Raw genomic sequence first — 12779 nt, 5'->3', positions numbered from 1 at the left:
ATTACATGCACTCTATTACCGCCACTTTCCCAGTCCCTGAAACTGGACTTTTCCCGAAATATTGGCATATAGAAGTAACAAGTTCTCTTTTAGCCTAAATTTTCCTCTGGACCAAACACTAAAGAAAGCTACACTGAGAGCTCAGAATAGAAAAGGCTTGCTGTGAGAAAGCATGCATCTCTAGGATGAGAAATCAGCATGTCCTGGGCCTCCTGGTTCTGGTGAGACAGCCCGTGTTAGAGGATTTCTGTGGGGGCGAGCAATGAAAGCTCACCTCAGGAGGTGCAGCTGTGTCTTGGTTTAGAACAAGAAATAACAGGTTTGCTCCCTGAAGAGCTGGTAAGTATTGGAAAGAAATAGGAACACTACTATCCTTTCCTCTTGACAGGTGTTACCCAAGTTATTTGCCAAAAGGACAGAGCCCAGGTTTCAAATAAGTCTTTCAAGTTGAGATAGCGTGGAGCTCGTTATCAGATTAGAGACTGAAAGCCACTGGGGTGAGGGCTTCTGGGCGGGCCTCCCACAGTCCTGCGCGGGGCTGTCCACCCACACCGCTTCGCCAGTACGGGCCTCTATCAAGTGTCTCTGCTGTACCTGCAAGGTTCAAAATAAGGCCTAAAAGTTATCTGAGTAAGATAAGTTTTAGCCTTATTTTATCAGACTTTTCATCAGATAAATCATTCTCACCTCTTTAAATCTTTTCCCTTCCTTAATGACACGACACTCTCGTGGTTTTCTCCCATCCCTCTGACAACCTCTTCCTAGAGCTTCCCTCGTACCTCCTCCTGTCACTGCCAAACGTTGGAGTTCCCCAAAGTGCATTCCCAGGTCCTATTCTTTATTCTTTTCTCAATCTACACTCTCTCCTAAGTGCCTCCTCATTCATGTCATCATTTTTAGTCCTGTATGCAAACCACCTATACAAAAATGTTTCTCCTCAGAGATCCCTCTTCCTGACTTCTGAATTTGTTAACCAACCACTTTCCTGTTATTTTACTATGGATGTCTCAAAAGCGCCTCAAAACTAGCAAAAGCAGAATCAAAGTCTTAATTCAAAAAGGGCCTGACACTTCCTGCACAGATTTTGATCTAGAAAGACAGACAACCACCAATGCCAGGAGAAACCCTGCTGGTAAGAGTGGACCAGATAAATCACATTGACCAACCCTCCACCCTCCACTGAGAACACCTAGAAAATCTGGGGAAGCCATTCTACTACACATGTTTGAGGGCACCAGAGAATGCACATGGCAGTGAAAATTACCAGGTGAAGACCTAACAAAAGACAGAAACCCAGAGAAACAGAGCCTAGTTTTGGGGACTGCTTCTTCCCTAAAGGAGGTCTTCCAAGTCACATAGAGAAGGCCAAGAGGCAGAGAAACTGAGTAAAGCTTCTGACCAACTCATAAGATAAGAACACAAAAATAGGAGTTTGGGCCCTGCCAAGGAAAGGAACCCTTGTAAACTCCCCAGGGTTTCGTTTGGGACTCTGTATTCATCAGGTTTCCAGAGTTCTCCAGAGAAACAGAAAATAGGGTATGTGTATATGTGTGTGTGTGTGTGTGTGTGTGTATGAGAGAGAGAGAGTGTGTGTGTGTGTGAGAGAGAGAGAGAGAGAGAAGTTTATTTTAAGGAATTGGCTCACGTGGTTGTAGGGGCTGGCAAGTCCAAAATCTGCACAGCAGGCTGCTAGATCCAGGGAACAGTTGATGTTGCAGTTTGAATTCAAAGGCAGTCTGGAGGTAGAATTCCCTCTTCCTCAGAGGATGCCAGTCTTTTTTTTTTTTTTTTAAGGTTTAAATGATTGGGTAAGTACCACCTATGTTGTAGAAGATAATCTGCTTTATTCAAAGTCAGTAGACTTTTTTTAATTTTTTTTAAAAGATTTTATTTATTTATTTCAGACAGAGAGAGAGCGCATAAGAAAGGAGATGGGGAGAGGGAGAAGGAGAAGGAGAAGCAGACTCCCTGCTGAGTAGGGAGCCTATACAGGGCTGGATCCCAGGATCCCAGGATCATGAGCTGAAGGCAGTTGCTTAACTACTGAGTCACCCTGGCACCCCAAAGTCTACTGAATTTAAAAAAAAAAAAAAAAAGACTTTATAAATGTGTACTGTTAATCTCAGCTAAAAAAATTTCTTTACAGAAACATTTAGACTAGTGTTTAGACTAGTGTTTGACCAAATACTGTGGCCTAGGCAGGTTGACACAAAAAGTTAACCATCATAGATCACATACCACTGCTGATCCCAAAACCATATTGATTCTCACTAGTCTTAAGAATTTCACATTATTCGGTATAAGGACAAAGTACTAATTAATATTAGACTTTAAAAAGTCAAGGATGTGTAATATAATCTCTAGGATAACCAATATAAAAAGGGTAAAATAATCTTTAACTTGAGATAATAGGAAGTAATCCCCCAAAAAAGAAGAGATTAAAAAAAATAGAAGGAACAAATAAAAAGCAATAGTAAAATGGTAGATAAAGGCCCAGATTTTTCACTAATTACCTTCCATGTAAATGGACTAAGTATTTCAATTAAAAGACAAAAACTGACAGGGTGCCTAGGTGGCTCAGTCAGTTAAGCATCTGACTTTGACTCAGCTCATGATTCTGGAATTGAGCCCTGTGCTGAGATCCCTGCTCAGCAGGGAGTCTGCTTGTCCCTCTCCTCCTGCCTCTCCCTCCACCCATGTTCACACACTCTCTCTCTCCCAAATAAAATTTAAAAAGATAAAGACCATCAGGATGGATTTTGAAAAAAACTATATACTGCTTAAAGAAATAATCTGAATATAATACAGAAAGGTTAAAAGTAAAATGATAAGAAAAAAGATATACCATGAAACCACGAACCAAAAGAAACCAATGGTAGCTATACTGCTAAGGGTAAGTAAGACTTTGGAACAAGAAATGTTATCAGAGTTAAAGAAGATCATTGCACAATAAAAATGCAGTACACCAGAAAGATACAACAATCCCACATTTGCTGCGTGCACCTTGCCACACAGCTTCAGAAAATCAAAAAAAAAAAAAAAAAAAAAAAGAAAGAAAGAAAGAGAAATAGTCAAATCTACAATTATAGTGGAAGATTTTAACTCACATGTCTCACAGCTAAAATAATAAATAAGAATCAGTAAGGATACAGATGATCTAAACAACACAAATATAACAAACTTTTCCTGACGGACATACACGTAGAACACTGAACTTAATGACTACAGAACATACATTCTTTTCAAGAACACACAGGACACAATTCAGCAACTGCATTATTAGATATTTACCCTAAGGATACAAAAATACAGATGCAAAGGGGTACATGCACCCTGACGTTTATACCAGCATTATCAACAACAACCAAACTATGGAGGGAGCCCAAATGTCCATCGACTGATGAGTGGATAAAGAATAGGGTATATGTATTTATAATGGAATATTATTCAGCCATCAAAAAGAATGAAATCTTGCCCTTTGCAATAATGTGGATTATCTTAAGTGAGATAAGTCATTAGAGAAAGACAAATACCCTATGATCTCACTCATATGTGGAATTTAAGAAAGAAAACGGGCACCTGGGTGGCTCAGTCAGTTAAGCAACTACCTTTGGTTCAGGTCATGATCTCGGAGTCTTGGGATAAAGCTCCCTCATCAGGCTCCCTGCTTAGCAGAGAGTCTGCTTCTCTTTCTCCCTCCACTCATTCCCCCTGCTCATGCTCTCTCTCTCTCTCTCAAATAAATAAATAAAAAGTCTAAAAAAAAAAAAAGAATGAAAGAAAACAGATGAACAAATGGGAAGGGGAAAAAGAAAAAAGGAGAGAGGGAAACAAGCCCAAAGTGACTTTTAACAGTAGAGAACAAACTGAGGGTTGATGGAGGGAGGTGGATGGGGGATGGGCTAGATGGATGATGGGTATCAAGGAGGGCACTTATGATGAGCAAGCACTCTGTGCTGTAGGTAAGTGATGAACCACTGAATTCTATTCCAGGAACCAATATTGCCCTGTATGCTAATTAACAAAATAAAACAAAAAAAACCCACATAAGATATTTACCAAAACTGCCACATTCAGAACCATAAGGCAAATCTGAACATATTTCAAAAAAAATCAAAATCATATCAGAGTATGTTCTTTAATTTTAATGAAATTAAGCTGAACAGGGGCGCCTAGGTGGCACAGTCATTAAGTGTGTCTGCCTTTGGCTCAGGTCATGATCTCAGGGTCCTGGGATGGAGCCCTGCATCAGGGTCCCTGCTCAGTGGGAAGCCTGCTTTTCCCTCTCCCATTCCCCCTGCTTCTGTTTCCTCTCTCAATGTGTCTCTCTCTGTCAAATAAATAAATAAAATCTTTAAAAAAAAAGGGGGGGAAAGAAATAAAGCTGAACAACTAGAATGTCCATGTCAAGAAAAAGTTAAGAAGTAAACTGCTAAATACCTACAGTCCAAAGGGGGAAAAAAATCACAAAGGAAATTATATAACCAATATTATGCCAATAGTTTAAAAAATACATATTCAAACCATGCTTATATAAAATATATAACTTTAAAGGCATACAATAGAAAAGAAGGAAGGCATCTGGCTAGCTCAGGTGGTGGAGCATGTGACTCTTGATCTCAGGGTTGTAAGCTCGAGTCCCACATTGGCTGTAGAAATTACTTTTAAAAATCTTACAAATAAAGAAAAAGAAAGAAAGAAAAAAGGAAAGAAAAGAAGGAGTTTGAAAATCAATGCACTAAGTATCCACTTTAAGAAGTTAGAAAAAGAATAGAAAATTCAGCTCAAAGAAACTCTAAGAAAGAAGGAAATAATAAAGATAGGAACATACACTGATGGAAAAGAAAACATATATGATAAAGGGATAATTAAAGAAAATAGTAGTTTTGTTTAAAAGATAAACTCAAAAAAGGCACAAATAATAAATGTCAAGAATGAACAAAAAAAAAGGATATCCCTATATATCCCACAAACATTGAAGAGATAGCAAAAAGATATTATTTTTTAAAAAATTAAATTTAAATGAGTTAGAAATAATCCATAAACACACATACAATTTAGCAAAATTAAAATTAATTTAAAATTAATTAACTATTTAAAAACTTTTCCACAAAGAAAACTATAGGCATAGATGGCTTCACTGAATTCTAGAAAATATTTTTTAAAAAATACTGCAAATATTCCCATATATTCTTCCAGAGAAAACAAAAGGAAAGATCTCTTCAACTTATTTTTTTAAGAACATCATAATCGTATTACAAAAACTGGAATTATAAGGACATTATAAGAAAGGAACATTGGAGGCCCATCTCTTTTATCACATTGATTTTTTTAAATTCTAAACAAATTTTAGCAAATCCAACCTAGCAATGTAAAAAAAAATTACACATCACAACCAAACTAGAGTCATTTCAAAAATGCAAATTTGGCTTAACAATCAAAAATCATTCAATGTAACCTGCTACATTAACAAAATAAAGGAGATGAATTAAATCTATGATCATTTTAATAAACACAGAAAAGGATGACAGGGTGTGTGTGTGTGAACACACATTTAAAAAAAAAAAACAACTTGTAGCAAACTGGAAATAGAAAGAAACACCCTTCATCTGACAAAGGGTGCCTATAAAAAAACCTAAAATAAAACTGGAGTTCTTAATTATCTATTCCAAATCCACTCCTCTTCCAATCTTTCCCATTTCAGTAAAATGACACCTTTATTCATGCAAATGTTACACCTGAATATCTGAGAGTTTATCAGAGTTCAGGTTCTCTGTCTCCAACCAGCCTCACACCCAATCCATCGTCAATCTATTGATTCTACTTCCAAATATTTTCAGATTTCATCCCCTTTTTTTCATCTCTTTAATTACCACTCTTGGTTCCTGCCATCTCTCACCTGCATTACTACCACAGACTTATAATTGGTCTCCCTATTTCTATTCTTACCCCCTCCAAAGCATTCTCCGATGCACTTAGCAGACACAGTGCTAATCTGAAAACCTCATTCAGATTATATCACTGACCGTTCAACAACTCCCCAGTGTCCTTGGGAAAAAGTCCCAAATTCCTAACAGGTTGCACATGTCTCCATCCCTCATCCTGAAGCCATTTTCCCCTCACGGAGGACATCACAGTGACTTCTTTGCTTCTTTGAATTTGCCAAGCTAGTGCTCTCCCCAACACCATGTACAATGTTCTTCTCCCACTGCTCATTGGCCAACTCTCACTCAATCCACAGGATTCAGTTTAAATGATATCTCTGCCCAGAACCCGTTCTGGCTGCCCTATCCTTCCCTTTTTTAGAACCTTATACATTTCCTTCAGGATTCTTATCAGAATTTGCAAATCTATATTATCTTATACTTTCACTTTTCAAACTTCTGTCTTCTTCACTTTAAATTCCACAAAGGCAAGAATCATGACTTTTCATTCTCTTCGGTTTAATCTCCATTTGTCCTAGTGCCTGGTGCATACTAAACATTCAATAAATTCTTGTTGAGAGAACAAATTAATGAATGAAGACTTCATATACTCCAAATATATTAAAAGTGTGAGCAGCTGTTTCAGTAGATTACTTCCAGCATGCACATTTTGAGCCACCACTGTTAGCAATTGTGACTGTAAGCAGTTCCAGGCATATAACCTTGAGCTTTAGATGAACCTTGAAGCAAATGAGCACTGTGTCTCACTTAGACCCGTGCAATTAATTCAAGCTCCTACAAACCCTTATCTACTGTCATTAAGGTTTGCTACACATGGATCTTATGGGAAGTTACTGAAAACAGGCATAAAAGCACCCAAAAGCAACATATTAAGAGTTAAAAGATTTTATTCAGCTACAGATTCAGTTTTCTGGCTGAGCAGACTTCAAAGTCAAGTTAAAACCTTCATTTTTGTGGTAAGCAAATAACATTCCTAAAATAAAATAAATTGCGCAGCTGGTAATATTTATTTACAAATGCCCTATGACCACCTTCTAGAAAAGCTAAATGATGGTAAAATTTCAAAAGGCAGCAGCATAACAAAATCTTTCTGTTAAAAATATTATCATCTTTAAAAAAATTATCATCTTTATGCGATAACTGCAGCAAAACAACCTTTATTGGTCTTGCAACTCGTCTCTAACTCCAGAGTGATACAAAATTAATTTGGGTATGACTTTGTATCTCATTTTTTTCTAACTGCAAAAAGGCGGTTGCTAATGCTATGTGAAAATACAGTCTGTAGAGGTCCTACATTCCTAATAAACTTAAATGATGGGGTCAACTCCCTTATCCCAGAAAGAGAAGAAATAAAATCTTCATTTTTCTTCATAGGTTGAAAGACATGGCCAGATTTGGTACTATGATTAGAACCAGTTCTTTCCAGGAATAAACCAAAATCAAAATCACCAGCTGATAATCTGATACAAAAAGGTAGTCAACTCACTTCTCCAATCAAGAAATACAAATGGCTATCAGACACATGAAAAAATGCTCATCATCATTAGCCCTCAGGGAGATTCAAATTAAAACCACATTGAGATATCACCTTACACCAGTTAGAATGGCCAAAATTAACAAAACAGGAAACAACATGTGTTGGAGAGGATGTGGAGAAAGGGGAACCCTCTTACACTGTTGGTGGGAATGCAAGTTGGTGCAACCTCTTTGGAGAACAGTGTGGAGATTCCTCAAGAAATTAAAAATAGAGCTTCCCTACGACCCTGCAATTGCACTCCTGGGTATTTACCCCAAAGATACAGATGTCGTGAAAAGAAGGGCCATCTGTACCCCAATGTTTATAGCAGCAATGGCCACAGTCACCAAACTATGGAAAGAACCAAGATGCCCTTCAACGGATGAATGGATAAGGAAGATGTGGTCCATATACACTATGGAGTATTATGCCTCCATCAGAAAGGACGAATATCCAACTTTTGTAGCAACATGGACGGGACTGGAAGAGATTATGCTGAGTGAAATCAGTCAAGCAGAGAGTCAATTATCATATGGTTTCAGTTATTTGTGGAGCATAACCAATAGCATGGAGGACAAGGGGCGTTAGAGAGGAGTAGGGAATTTGGGTAAATTGGAAGGGGAGGTGAACCATGAGAGACTATGGACTCTGAAAAACAGTCTGAGGGGTTTGAAGTGGCGGGGGGGTGGGAAGTTGGGGTACCAGGTGGTGGGTATTATAGAGGGCACAGCTTGCATGGAGCACTGGGTGTGGTGAAAAAATAATGAATACTGTTTTTCTGAAAATAAATAAATTGGGAAAAAAAAAAAGGTAGTCAACTCAGATAGGAAAGAAGGAGAAGTGGATACAAAGAGCTTAAATAATTATCAAGCTGGACCCAAGGTCACTTAAGGATTACCAGTAAGGGCAACAAGGGCTTTGCTGGTGGTGAGCTCAAACTCCAGCTCCTTCACCTACAAACTGTATGACCCTAGGCAAGTTACCAAATATCACAGAGCTGCAACTCACCCATCCACAGATAACACTGCCTCCTCAAAAGTTTCTTGTGAGAAATTATATATTATCTGCAGAAAGTACCTGGCACAGAGTAGGAGTTCAGTAAGTGATAATAAGTGGAATGGCTATTGGCCTTTCTTTCTACTCCTCCTTTATTAAAAATAGATGAAGAAAAGGAGAAGGGGAACTAGCAAAAAAATATTCTTAAATACTAACGTTCTACCTGGGGATGCTAATACTCCCAGGAAACCTAAAACCTCTCTCTCTATCACATAGCAACATAGCTCGTCCCAGGACTTTGTTATCCCATATGCCCAAATTAACTATCTAATAAACTGAGTGGCACCAAATCTGTACTACATTGAGAGGTTTTTGGAATCCCATAGGTTAAGAGATAGAAAGAAAGGGAGGAGGGGGAGGAGATGGGAGGAAAAGGAAGGGGAAGGGAAGACACAGAAAGAAAGAGAAGACAGAGAGGATGTAACCAAATCCATCTGAATTCAAGTTTGCTTATAGGCAGAATGATAGAGGATGGTCTTCTTCCCTCTGTTATATTCCCCACGAAGGCAAAGATCATAGCTGCTTTGTTCACTTCTGTATACCTAGTAGCTAGCATGGTGCCTGGAACATCACAGATACTTAATAAATAATTGTAGAATGTGCAAATGACTAAAGGAATAAGTGCTGTCTATGTCCCTGGAGTCATAAATATTCACCCTGCAACCAAGAACTTGAAAACACAAAGGACTGATTTTATGCATTGATTCTGGGTGTTTGGAAATGGAATTCCAGTCATAAGTGTCCCCGGGTTTCTACCTAGTGGCTGTCTCTTAGCCATTTCTCTGGCCCTGTAAAATGGCCTTTTCAAATAAAGATGTGAGGATCCTGCCGGGTGGCCTCAATTTCAGCTCACGCTCTGCCAACGTTCTCAGTTGCCTTATAATAAGTTTCTGGTGCTATTAAAATTCAGAAAGAACTGTTTAGAGACTTTAGGTTTTATACAAAAAAAAAATCAAAGATAGAGCTGAGCAGTTAGAAATCAGTCAATACAGTGTCTACTCTCATTACTGAGAGAGGCTTAATCTCATTATTCAGTTTCAGGAGAGAACAGGAGGCATATAGCGAAATCCAATACAGACAAAATATAGAGCTTCAAGTTAGCAACAGATAAGGTAATCTTGCAATTACCAGTTTCAACATAAGTTTACCTGTCGATAGTTAAAACTATTTAATCAAAACATTATAAGAATACTTGTTGATATATCGCATATTAACATTCCTTAATCTATTAAAAATGAGTCAAGTGCCCCATCAAATATACAAAAGCTACAAAAATTTCACCTGGTTGAGATGAACCACTAGATTTATGTTTTGAGACTTTTCTAGAATAATTCATATAAACCTACTGCTACCAAACACAGAGTTTTGAGGACTAAATTTAGCTGTGTATATAGAAGTGCTTAGCAAATATCTGGTCAATGTATGATGTCATTATTGTTTCTAGCTTAGCCAGTTAGCATGTAGTATGTAATGAGTCACTTTCTATCCTTCCCTGCCTTTCGGCAAGATTTTTCCTCCCTTTCCTTCTTAAACTAATGAGACTGTGAAAAACCAATCTCAACCCATCAGAAGCCACCATATTTCAGAAATGAAGTGATTTATGGGTATTAATTACATTACAAAAAGTTTATACATCGTTTGGGCATCATTCAGGGAAAAAGGCATAGTATGTTACTGCCGTTATTAAACCCCAAAGACTCATCGATCAAGAATATAAAGATCAGCCACTTGTTTTGTTAAGTAATTAACTTAACTCTTCCCCATAACTCCCATTCAGCCTTAGAATGATCCTGCTTCTCATTGGTAATGAGGGTCCCCAACAAAATATTGAAAAGAGCTACTGAAAGGTGATATCCATTAAGTGCCAAAAGTAATTGTCATTTTGCAATCACATTATTATCTAATTTGCTGCCACTAGATCATTAAAGTGCCAATTCACATCTCTGCTTTAATGTATTAATTTAAAAAGAGGCAATCATTCATTTATTGCCTTTATATTTCCTGAGATAATTACGCAACAGGCTGAAGGTTTATTTTTTCTCTGACCCAGCAAACTTAGCCACCATATGGAAGGTTCCAGTGGTTAGGAAATTAACATACCAGAACTGACTAGAAGAGGGAAAACCAAATATTCTCAGCTACCTCATTCAAAGTGCCATAGAGCCATTCCATGGAATGGTGTGTTGAAGAAGAGCTTGCCTCTGTAAGAGTCTATTCCTTTCTCCTCCATTCTTTTCTAAAGGGAAATATCAGTCAAATAGAATGAAAACCTCATTGGGGGACACGGAGGTGGTTTCCAGTTTGGTTTATAGGGCATGTGTATCCTTGAGCGGGCCTGTGGTCCAGGACAGGTTGTATTTCCAGGCCACAGACGGAGCACCTTTATCTCATCCTGCCTGAGGAGGGATTTAAGCATCTCTGCAGCATGGGAAAGCAGGCCGGCGGCGGAGAGGGGGTGGGTAAGTGACAAATCTAGAGACGATGTTTTCAGGGTTTGGTTTCATTATTGTGCTTGAGATTCTGTCAATTCCCAGATCGTAAGTCTCTTCTTTAGTATAGATAGAAAAATCCATTCTGCAGATAAACAGAAATAATTTAAGGAGTCTCTACTTTGGATTATCTGTCCTAACTTTTACTATAAATAATTGAGCTTCAACTCAATTGAAGTGTCAGTCTTTCTTATCAAAAAAGTTATGAGGGAAAAAAGTTCTATTGTTGTATGTCTTTTTGTCTGCTCGTCTCCACATTTGCCACGTTTGAGACTGAAGTAGTTGTATTAAATGCTACACATAGCAGGCTGGGGGTACATAGCAGGCTTCTTCAAGATATTAGGGAAGCCACTGTCTTCTCCCAAAAAGGATTCTATGCAAGCTGCTTCTCCAGCTGTCACAGTCCCATTGATATTCCCTCATCTGTTCCTGATATTGTTCTAGTGCAGAGATTGTCAAACCACAGCCAGCAGGCCAATCCAGCCCACCTCCTGTTTTTATAAATAAAGTTTTATTGAAACACAGCCTGCCCATGTGTTTACATATTGTTTCAGTCTGCTTCACTCTTCAACATCAGAATTAAGTAGTTGCAACGGAGGCTGCATGATCCACAAAACCTAAAACATTTACTATCTGAAACTTTACAGAAAGAAATTGCCAATCTCTGTACCACTAGGGTTTTTTGATCAACTGTGACAGAATCTCTTTCCTTCCAAATGATGAGCTTTATTCTTACCTTACTTGATGCCTCACTTTTCTTCTCTCTGCATTATTCTTTCTAAATTACAGCATCTTCTTTAGCTTCCAAAATTTAATTCTCTGTGACATTTCATCCACCCACTCCCCAGTGACTTTGAGAACAGTTCCCCCAAGGATGCTCAGAGGTACATGACAATTTCCCCTCTTGACTTATACCCTGATAAGGAATCACCCTCTGAGTGGATCTAAAAAGTTCATTCATCCCTTTGAGTAATAGACATGTGATGAGAGTCCTTGCTAAGCACCAGGCAGTGATGCTGATAAGACAGCACTGATTCCATAACAGAACACAGTCTAGACCTATGCAGAAACTCAGAGTCTGGCAGGATAGCCCTCATATACTTTGGGGTGTTGTTTTAACACTTTCTTAGTTACGTGCCAAGAACTGTGTTAAGGGCTTTACCTATGTTAACTCATTTAATCCTCATGATAATCCTATGAGGAAGGTGCTATTATTCCTCATTTTAAAGATTAAGAAAAAAACTCAGGCATGAATAAAGGAATAAACATAAGGTAGGACTATAGCAAAGGTTTAGTCATTTGCCCAAGGTCACACATTTATTAAGTAGTAAAGCTGGGATCTGAACCCTCACAGTCTGTCTCCAGAATCCAAACTCTCACCACCTTGTCAGTACCGGCTTTTGTCTTCCCTTCCTGTAACCTGAGAGAAGACACTGCTTGCACATGGAACATCCCTGAAATCCCCCCAGACACATAACACGTGGAGGATCTGAGTTATGGTGTGTAGATTCATACTCATTCCCCAGCATCAACCGCTTCACTTTGGGGGAAGATAGGTGGGCACCGGCACCTTCAGACTCCCAACCATCTGGGGATGCCCCATTTCTCAGAGAATGATTCTCTTATCAGACGAGAGCCTCTCAAAAAAGAAAAAAGAAAAAAAAAAAAAGGTGATTTTAACTCTCCTGTTGTGGGAGGAGAGGAACTATCATCTTTTAGCCAAACTGATGGCAGCTATTTCTGACTTCCAGGGGAGAGCAAATTTCCTCTTCA

The sequence above is a fragment of the Neovison vison genome, chromosome 13, assembly GCF_020171115.1.
Source record: "Neovison vison isolate M4711 chromosome 13, ASM_NN_V1, whole genome shotgun sequence".
NCBI classification, from domain to species: domain Eukaryota; kingdom Metazoa; phylum Chordata; class Mammalia; order Carnivora; family Mustelidae; genus Neogale; species Neogale vison.
This window is presented reverse-complemented; position numbering follows the sequence as displayed.